The 10,815-nt window shown below is 48.6% G+C and overlaps 1 non-coding gene across 1 annotated transcript; it reads right to left on the bottom strand.

Moving 5' to 3' along the window:
* Positions 1 to 5,223: 5,223 nt before the first annotated feature.
* Positions 5,224 to 5,342, bottom strand: LOC137501401 (5S ribosomal RNA). Its single transcript, XR_011018544.1, has one exon. It is a non-coding gene; the product is annotated as a 5S ribosomal RNA (ribosomal RNA).
* Positions 5,343 to 10,815: the final 5,473 nt, after the last annotated feature.

Genomic DNA, 10,815 nt, shown 5'->3' with positions numbered 1-10,815 from the left:
GCAGAGTGGTGTAGTAGAAGGCAGTTGAAGCATTGTATGACAAGGGAGGGGCGGGGTGGGTCGTGGGTTCGAGTCACTGTTGTGTTGGTTTTATGTGTTGGCTGTCTGGCAGTCCTAGGAGCAGATTTTTTACGTCTCCTCCTAGTCTGAGTGTACTTGTGTGTTGTGTCCGTGCCCGGTTGTGAGACTGATAGGGTCTCAGTCCCGGGCTCGGTTTCAGGTTGGGGGGGAAGGGGGGAGGTGAGGGGTGCATCATCTACGGTGTTATCTGTTTGTGTTGTTTGGTGTTGAGTGTCAGGTTCTGTTCGTGTGGCTGTTTCCATGTCTGAGGTGTGTTCGGAGCAGACTCTGTACTGGATGTTCTCAGTTCTTAGATGTTTAAGGATTGCATTGTAGCTTGCTTGTCTGTTAATAGAAAATAATATAATACATCCATTACAGAGCTCTTGCGCCATTTGTACGTGTTGAAGGACTGGTTGTATGGCTGTATATGTGTTTTTACGGTGAAGGAACAGGCGTTTGGGTGAGATGTCACTGTATGGGTCATATGGAAGCGGGAAAATGAAGGGGTAGGAGCTGGGGTAGCGTTCCTTGGTTCTGATTAAGAGTGGTTCGTTGAAGTTGGGTGGGTCCATGGTTTTCAGTGGGAGGTCGGTGTCTCGGCTACTCAGTCCACCGAGGTGGTCCCGACAGGGCTGGGTTAGGGCAGGTGAGACTTGGGTGTTTGTTATAAAACACTGGAACGGTCAAACTCAATAAGAGGACCGGCGCGCTGTTAGGTGCTCGCTCAGTGGGCACGGTCGGAACAAGTGTAGTTTTACCGTGTCGCAACGGGACGAGTTCCGAACCAGTGACCACACTGAGGGCTCTGACAAATTGCCTGATACAGGGCTCTGACAAATTGCTCACGGTCTTGCTTGATTCTGCCTATTCTTGGCTGGCAGTTGTCGATTGTTGGATTTGAACAGGCTGTATGGCAGGTGGCCTGTTCTCCGGGAGCTAGGGGGCTCTCTGGTGACTGGGCTTTGTTGCTTGGTTGGTACTGAGTACCGTAGTTTCGCAGTAGACGTAGTGAGCTAGCTTTCAGGGTGCTAGTCTCTCTGGAGCTTGGTGCTGGGAGCGTCTGGACAGTGCGAGCGCTGGACTGCGAATGTGTGTTAAATTTTCCCTGAAAATGGCGGAGTGTATCAGGCTACTCGGACCGCGCAGGAAACAGCAGTGGCTAGCTGTCGGGTGGGCTGCGCGGCGATAAGTTGGGGACGTGCTTCCTAGCTCCTTTCTCGTGCACCCTGCGTCCCGTGGGGGCGGCGGAAGGTTCAGTTCAAGGTAGGAAGGGATAGCCAAAGGATTAATGCTGCTCCTCAAATGAAAGAAGTGCTGCCCGCCTTGTTCAGGGCGTCCTGGCGCAGGTGTGTTCCATGGACAGCATTTCCTCAGCTCCCTCTCCATGCCGACATTTAGGGGCAGCCGCCGTCGTCGCGACGCCCCCGGGAGCGACCACCGCTTACCTGAAGGAAGTCCCATCCTTCCTCTAGCTGCCAAGGCAGAGAACTGTTTGTGGACTCTAGCCACTTTCGAATGAGAGCAAGGGACGTTCGGCCTTCAGGTGGATTTCTGCAGTAGCAAGGAGACCCACCGTAATCTGCCTCTAATAGCATTGCATAAAAGGGCATAAAGAAGGAAACATATAAATTAGGGACTAGTTTCCACGACTTGTCAGATTCCAGGTCTCTTGCTAGCTCTTTAAGTTCATTTTAGTCGCAGTATTTAGGGCCATAGGCACTTGCCTCACGGTCAGGTACCCTCTCTCACTTCCTGCTGTTTTAAGGCCCTTGTAAGGGAAGAGAAGAGAAGCCTAGTTAAAGAGGAATCCTAGAACGTCTAGGTGTATTTCAGGGCGTACCTTAAGGCCCAGACCGGAAGACAGCCGGTTAAGTCTCACGAAAGACTTTGTCCCTGACCTGTAGGAGGGAAGCACAGCCTGGTAGAAACGTCCCGCCTACCCCGGGCAACAAAGCCAGGACCGAATATCTCTAGGCCTATTCACAATCGAAAAGAAGCCCATATATAGTATATCTACACCAGGCGGTATTACTAATTGTTCCAATATTACAGCCGATCGCGTCCTCCCTCAAGTTGGACAGCTTGAGGTAGACAGAAGCTTCCGAGGGAGCTGCCTACAGAGAACAACTTCAGAAAAAATTGGATGAGAACAAGAGATACAATGATAGGACCCATCTTAAGACACCCAGGACTTATTCAGTTGGTTTTAGAACGATGTGTAGGCGGTAAGAACTGTAGGGGTAGACCAAGGTACGGACATGACAAGCACATGTAGGATGCAATAGTTACATAGAAACGAAAAGGTTGGCACAGGATAGGGTGGCGTGGAGGGCTGCATCAAACCAGTCTACGGACTGGTGACTCAAACAACAAACAACAACAGTAGGCTAAGGCTATTAAAAAAAAAAAACAACTACCGCTACTACTATGTCGACGACGACGACTTTTACCTAACTTTCGTAACCGACCTTTGGTTTCAAAGCTGCCATTAAGTGAGAGTATGCCTCCTTAAAATAACCTACTGGCTGCGGCGAGAATCGATCACACTATTAGCAGCATAGAACGAAGACGATCGCGTGAACTGACTTCAAATAATAGTATTAAAGTTTGAGGTTACGTCGAATGTAATTACAAAAAGGCTACGCAATTACTTCTTTGACTTACAAGTACAGCGGCATACCTAACCTCAAAAAAGAATAAGGTCAGTAAAGTGCGAAACCGCGAGAATGCTATGTCCCTTTCGACGTGTAAGGAACTTTTTCTTTCTTTCTTTCTTTCTTTCTTTCTTTCTTTCTTTCTTTCTCCTGGTCCGAACGACGCCGGGAATTGCAGGAATACGTGTTGGGTTAACACGTTGGACGTTCAATTCTTACTTGCAGATGGAAATCAGGAAGGAAGGAAGGAAGGAAGGAAGGAAGGAAGGAAGGATCTAACACAGGGTAGATGCACGGTTAACACAACTTCTCTCGCCATGTGGATTCGGTGTGATTATACGGCTGGATGCCCTTCCTGACTACAACCTTCCTTCCTTCCTTCCTTCCTTCCTTCCTTCCTTCCTTCTTCTTCTTCTTCTACTACTACTACTACTACTACTACTACTACTACTACTACTACTCAAGTTTGTGCTGTAAAAGAATACCCTGTGAAGAAAACAGGAGGTTTAAGAGTCCTCTTCCCTCAAATATCAATTGAAGTACCGTAATGAGGGATACCGAGTCATTTACATTCATGGGAGGATATGCGTAAAGGGACCTGATGATTTTTAGGCCAGCTGCGCTAGGGTTACTCTTCGTATGACTAGACCAGACCAGTACCGGTACGGTACCTCAAGATTTTTATTTTTTCTTAATTAGTTTAGGTGATCCAAGCCTAACCTGCAGTATATTGCACCCGAAATATCTAGCATCTACCCTGTAATGAGAAGATGCAGGCCTCCCTCCCAGTTTTCAAGACTGGTGATGATAAAAGTGTGCGTAATTTAGCTTGAAGTTAGCAGATCCACGATCAGTTTATGCCCCTTTTGCTCGGTTCGCTGCAATCATGTCTTAGAACAGGGTCTCCATTCTAGGCCTATCAATTCCTGCGAACTCGTGAAAGCAATCAGGTAATGAAGATGATGATTGTAGTTATTAACATTAAGAAGAGAAGTTGAGGTGTTTGTCTTCAGCAGAAAAGAGGATATAGGACCCGGGTAGCAGTGAAAGGGCGACCGTGTTAGACGCAGGATACCTAACCTCCCTATTCTTTGAATTCTAACCGGTAGTACTAAGGTAAGGAGGAAAAAGTAGGACGTACAGGTACGCAGTGTTCAGGTGCTGGGCAAATGGACGTATTATTGCCGAAGTACGAAAAATCCGTACCGGCCTAACAGGAAGTAGTAGTGGTAGGTAGTGAAAAATGTTATTTACTTTACGCCCCACTAACTACTATTTACCGTTTCCGGAGACGCCGCTGAGGCGAAATTTTGTCCCGCAGGAGTTCTTCTATTTTACGTGCCCGTAAATCTACAGGCATTAGGCCGACGTGTTTGGCCATTCAAATACCAAGGGAGTGAACCGGAATCGAACTCGCCAAGTTGAGCTCAGAATGGCCTATTTAAATCCAGGACGGTAACGGTAATGATATGGGGAGTTGAGGTTAGTTCTATGGAATTCATCACTTGCCGAAAGGTCGGTCAGCCGACGTGCAGGCTACTGAAATCGAGCACTTTCCTCACGTCACCTAACCTAAAACGTCACGACACTTTCAACTAACACTTGTCGTCGAAAACGTTACTTTCTCAGTCTTATTAGGAAACCGTCTCATCTTAGGTAGAAATGCAAAGTCCTGGGAGTCAATGCTACGATTTGTCGGAACACGCGCACAAGGGTCACTCTCCTGCACTAGTACATCATCGTTCGTAAGCAAGCTTATGAGAGACGCCCAGTTACCTGCAGAGAATAGCGCACAACAGACTTGCAACTTATTACCGAACGTCGTCGTTATATCAACGGGTCAGCGATAGTATCTTATCTTACCTGAAAGAACATAAAATGAAATCATTTTTCGCCTCTTTGAAGGGCTGCTACATGCGGCGTGCGGTTGCTAGGACACGGCTTTCATTGTTATCACGACAGTGTCGATGACGTTGTTTGGAAACCATCTTCCTCGCGATTTTCTTGGCGGGCAGGGAGATTCGAACCCACGTTCCGCCCTGGCACTGATTACCCTTCTTACCTGTAATCTTACGCGAAATAGGACGTAGTAGAATGAAGAGTTAAGAATCCGTGAGGGGCCGCCTACAGACAGGGCACACTATGCTGCACTAACCTAAAAGAAAAATAACAGCACACACACACACACACACACACACACACACACACACACACACACACACACACTCTCTCTCTCTCTCTCTCTCTCTCTCTCTCTCTCTCTCGCATAATCATCATCATCATCATCATCATCATCATCATCATCATCATCAGGTCAGGTTAGGCGGGCACCTCGGAGGAAGTTAAGTATCTACAATAAACTTGAATCATGTTGGAAAGTTAAGAACATCTGGTTAGTTTCACATGTAACAAAAATCGATCAATTTCGACATTTGTGCAGCCGTAAGGCTAAAGTTGATGATAAAGGGTTATTTAGAGATCAGAATAGTAGGTAAAAAGGGAATTGAGCCAACGGCACGTGGTGTTCCCAAGCGGTCACCCATCCAAGTACTGACCACGCCCAATGTTGCTTAACTGCGGTGATCGGACGAGAACCGGTGTATTCAACATGGTATGGCCGTTGGCGAGAAAGGAAGTCTTCATTGATGCATGTGTACAGAAGGCAACGGTTATTTATTCTTTGGAGGTGGGCGGGCGCGTTGTCGAGACGAGACTTTGCTCGGAGATCGCGATGGAGGAGCGTACGAGGGCGGTACTGAGCGCGCGCGGCGGGGCGCGGCGGAACCTAACCCGAGTAGTTTTAACCTCACTTCGTCGTAACCTAACCCCAACTCGACCCAGGGCCTACATTCAATCCCAACCAATCTCCTCAAGAAAGAAAAGAAAGAAAGAAAGACCCAGGGCCCCGTGGTAGTAGTAGTAGTAGTAGTAGTTGTTGTTGTTGTTGTTGACGGCGGTGCGATTGTCGTTTCAAGCGGCAAAAGGACTGAATAATCCGTCCGGCTATGATGGTGTTAACGACGACGATTATTATTATTATTATTATTATTATTATTATTATTATTATTATTATTATTATTATGAGGTTTTCCAATTTCTTTTGACCTTAAAGTAACAATGCTAACCACTTTGATGTGATGTCCCCCTTTTCACTTGCCTTTGGTTTGCTTAAGGGTAAGAGGCTAACACAACTGCTCTTTTTTTTAAAGGTGTGGTGGCCCTGAAAAGGGCCGTTTCTTAAGAAGGGTGGTTATTCCCTGTAGCTCCTTACTTGGAGCTGGTGTATTTGGTGACTGCCTTGGTGCCCTCGCTGACGGCGTGCTTGGCCAGCTCTCCGGGCAGCAAGAGACGGACGGCAGTCTGGATCTCCCGACTAGTGATGGTGGAGCGCTTGTTGTAGTGGGCCAGACGGGAAGCCTCCGCGGCGATACGCTCGAAGATGTCGTTGACGAAGCTGTTCATGATGCTCATCGCCTTGCTGGAGATGCCAGTATCAGGGTGTACCTGTTTAAGTACTTTGTAGATGTAGATGGCGTAGCTCTCCTTCCTCTTGCGCTTCTTCTTCTTATCTCCCTTGGAGATGTTCTTCTGGGCCTTGCCGGCTTTCTTGGCGGCCTTTCCGCTAGTCTTAGGAGGCATGGTTGTCTCGTGTAGCTACTGAGAATCCAAACGAATGGCTGGACAGACCACGCGTCACAATGGATATGCGGGCGGAGCCCGGATCCTTTGTGCATTATAGCCCTTCGACCCGAAGGTCTTGAGTGCTGCTTTCGGCAAATTAAGTGAGGGACAGAACTGTGGTGTGGTAGGTGATGGCCATAGTAGGTGGAGGCCTAAACAGGTAAATTCAGAACTGGTCAGGATATGACCTGCACCCGTGTGGGTGAAAAGAGGGAGTCCTGGACCACTGTATAGTGAACCAGGGAAATCATAATTTCCCGTAAAGGGAGTAGATAGTTATTCATGATGGCGCTAGGCCGTGGAGGTGGATGATGGTCACCCATCCAAGGGATGACCACTCCCAATGTTGCTTAACTGTCTGAGAAGTATAGAGAATTGTGCTAGCGGAAAATGGGGGTGAGAGTAAGGGAGGAAGCCGGCAAGGGGGGACGGGGACGGGGTGCGTTGCTGTAAAGGGCACAGGGTCTCAGCTACTCAATCCACTGAGGGGGCCCTGTCGGAGGAGGGATTGGGGAGGTCCCTAGTAAGGAGAGGTCAGACCTGACAGGCACAAAGTCACGGAGGGATCGCGCCGCAGCGGCCCCCCGACAGCTATGAGCTGTGGGAAGGTGGACCTCAACGTTACATGATGTCAGGGGCACCAGGATAAGTCCTCTAGCCATGCCCCCTCGGAAGACGGGTTGCCCCCCAGCAAGCCGCCGGCCCCCGCTTGTGAGAGGGGGGAGACCGGGAGCCCGCCAGGGCCATGCAGCCTTGGGGTTACATGGGTCGAGGGGGAATATCGGGGTGTGGTTCCATGACAAGGGAGGAGGAGGAGCGTTGGACGGGGGGGTCAAACGCACTTGGCGGACCGATCGGGGGGCTACCTGGCGCCTGAGTCGCAACAGGGATAGTATTTTAAAGTGGTTAGCGCCACGACAAGTCACGAACACAGGACACCAGGGAGCCAGACAAATTGCTCTTGGCAGATGGGAACAGGAAAGCTTGCTGGGCCGGAACGGACATTGTAGAGCCATGGTAGACCACGCAGCGATTACTTGGAGTGAGAGAAACTTGATTGGTCGCTGGGTCAGTCAGGAGTGCTCTGGTTGGTCGATGATCTTGATGGGCCAGCATGAACTGCTGGTACTGCTGGGGTAGATGTGAGAGCAGGAGAGCTTCGTACTTGGCGGCCATCTTGTCGGGTGTCTTGACTGGGATGGCCTTGGGTGCTGGCAGGCTGGCAGGAGCGACGGGGAACAACCACCCTTCCGAAGAAACGGGAGCCGAGGTGGAGAGGCTCCGTCCAGGCAGAGTGCTAGGCCTGGAATGCTGATGGCTGAATGGCTGGGGGCACTTTTTTTTTTTTTTTTTTTTTTTTTTTTGTTGATGGCCAGTGGATGGGAGCCCCGGGGCGAAAATGATGCCCCCCTACTCATCTGTTTCCTAGGTTTGGCCGATGAGGCAGGAAGTCTCTGATCTCACTGCACTGGCGGGGGAAAAACCATCTGTCAGATAGGCCAGAGGCCTATCGTCAGAAAAGAAACCCCCAATTCGCTACTAATTTGTTTTCAAATAAAGGAGTCGGAGTGAAGTATTAAATATAAGAGCCCTTCTTAACAAACAGCCCCTAGCAGGGAAAGAATTTTGAGATATTTAGTGAGAGGAATGTGTCAATTTGCGAAAGGCCGAAAGGGTTGGCAGGTTCGAAAAATTAAGGCAGGTCATAGAGGATCCAAGGGCCACGGTACTTCAGGCGAGTACTCGGCTTCTTGGTCCTCATGATCCGTTTTAGTAATAGAATACCAGGGTCCTCTGATAGGTTCGAGAGGATCCTAGCCCTGGTCATCCTCACTACTTTATTTATCTGAGATCTAAGTGTGGGGATACGAAGCTCAGCCCGTATCCTCTTGTTAGATTTCAGATAAGGTGCTCTGGTCATCATTCGTAGTGTCTTATTCTGAAAAGTTTGTAATTTTGACAGTGGAGTCTTTGCAATATAGCCCCAGGCCTCGCAGCCATACAGCAGGATGGGCCTGATACATGCTAGGTAAATATTTCTCTTGATGGTGGTAGAGATATACTTATTGCCTAGCAGAGGTCTCAGCGCTTTCATCCGTGCTGTGGCACGCTGTCTGGCCTGTTCTATATTGTATCTCCAGGACAAAGTTCTGTCCAGAATTAGGCCAAGGTATTTAATTTTGTTAGTCCAAGACACGGGGACTTTATTAATAGTGAGGCGATCAAGGCTAGGCCGGCGCCGGGTGAAAACAATTGCTTGTGTTTTCTCCGCATTTATTTTCACCTTATTCCGGAGACACCACTCCCGGAAGGAATCGATCCATTGTTGCAGTCGTCGGACGGCATAGTCATTTCGTTTCATGCCGATGTAAATGGCTATGTCATCCGCATACTGCTGGATCTCAACTCCATCTAGTGTGGGAAGATCGTTCACATATAGGCCGTAGAGTGTGGGGCTTAGCACTCCACCCTGTGGGACTCCAGCTCTAAGTACCCGAGGGGTGGATTGCTCCCCTTCACAGGAAATATAAAATTTCCTGTTAGTCAAATATGACTGGATAATTTTGACAAGGTAAGAAGGAACTTTATATAGTTCCAGAAGTTTCACTATGAGATTATCGTGCCAGACAGTGTCGAAAGCTTTCTCTACATCGAAAAATACTGCTGGCACGCTACGGCGCATATTGAACGACCTTGTGACATACTGTGTCAGGCGCAGCACCGCAAGGGGGGCACTGCGCCTGGACCTGAACCCAAACTGCTCAGGTCGCAGTATGTTGCGGGTGCTAAGGTATCCGTTAAGGCGTGAGAGAAGAAGTCTCTCGAATATCTTAGAGATATGTGATAACAGGGTTATCGGACGATAATTTTGAGGGAATAATTTATCCTTCCCTGGCTTCGGGAAGACTATCATTTTACCAGTCTTCCAGACGTCAGGGAAGTATCCCAGTTTGATACAGGCCGAAAATATGGTAGCTAGGAAGATTACTGCTCTATATGGCAGTGATTTGATTTCCTTGTTAGAAACCCTGTCATCACCGGGAGACTTCTTCTCATTTAAATTTTTAATTACCCTGCGAACCTCGCGGGGCTGGAAGTCAGGTACGTTAAAGTCTGGTGTCCATTGTCTTTCGAAAGCCAAGGCTTTTCTGCGTATCTCACGGGTCCGTCGTTCGTCATCGTCATCGTCATCGTCAGCTAAGTTGTGAGTTACGCACTGGCTTTCAATGGTATCCGCAAAAGCCTCGGCTTTATCATAGGGGGAGAACACCAGGCCGTGCCGTCCATGGATGGCACGCCGGGGTTCCTGGGTTCGAGTCAGACCGCGAGTTACACGCCAAATGTCGCGCTCTGACTCGTGCTCCGAAAGATGTCGGCAGAATTCCTCCCATCTTTCAATCTTACGTTCCAGCAAGCGATTGCGGACTTCGCGGGCTAGTTCCTGGTATTCCGCCCGGTCAGCTGGGTCCCGGAATCGTTGCCACCTCTTCCTATATCTGTTTTTAATTTGGATCAAATCCTTAAGGAGATCCGGAGTAGTGTCATTCTCAGAACTGGGAGAGTTCTGAGAATGATTATTATTATTATTGTTATTAAATTTAGCAGCTCGAATGATGTATTTCCGGGCGTTGCAGACCTTATTGTTAAGGTGCGCAATCGCGCGGTCAACATCATTCGTGCTAGTAATCGGAAATGTTTTCAGGTTTTTATTGACATGCCACGTGAATTTGTGGTAGTCAAGGTTTAGTTTAGAAGTAGGAAGAGACGGCTCGTCGAGCCTAACCCAGGTAAGATTAAAGATGATAGGCTTGTGGTCAGAATTTAGTTCATCAGGGACTAGAAAATCAATAGCCCTGCTGTAATATTTGGTGACTGCGACATCTAGGACATCAGGCGGGCCACCATTATCCGGATAGAAGGTGGGCTCCGTGGGAGCATATACACTGATGTCGGTATCTACCATATGTTGCTGGAGTATTCTCCCCCTAGGATTTATAGTCCTGGAGTTCCAGTCGGTGTGCTTGGAATTCAAGTCGCCTCCGATGATAGAGGGCGTATGGCTAGGATTATTAAGCAAGATATCAAGCTCCGCTGTATGAAGCGGAGCACTGGGGGGGAGATAGGCCGCAAAAATACGATAATGATAATTACTGTGTCTAATCTCGATACCGAGAGACTCAATAGCTCCGAGAGGGAGGGGGTCTATGACGTGATGAGTAAGCTTGGACTTAATCAGCACGGCCACGCCCCCGCCCTCTCTGTCAATTCTATCTTTGCGGTATACCGCAAAGTTCTTAATTTTGAAGGGCATATGAGGTTTCAGCCATGTTTCCCCTAGCAGGAGGATATCGATGTTATGCTCAGAGATAAACGACTCGAGTTCGTATCTCTGAGCAGAAACACCCTTGCAATTCCA

This window comes from Anabrus simplex, chromosome 6, assembly GCF_040414725.1.
Source record: "Anabrus simplex isolate iqAnaSimp1 chromosome 6, ASM4041472v1, whole genome shotgun sequence".
NCBI lineage: Eukaryota > Metazoa > Arthropoda > Insecta > Orthoptera > Tettigoniidae > Anabrus > Anabrus simplex.
Note: the sequence above shows the minus strand (reverse complement) of the source record. Positions and strands in the feature narration are given on the sequence as shown.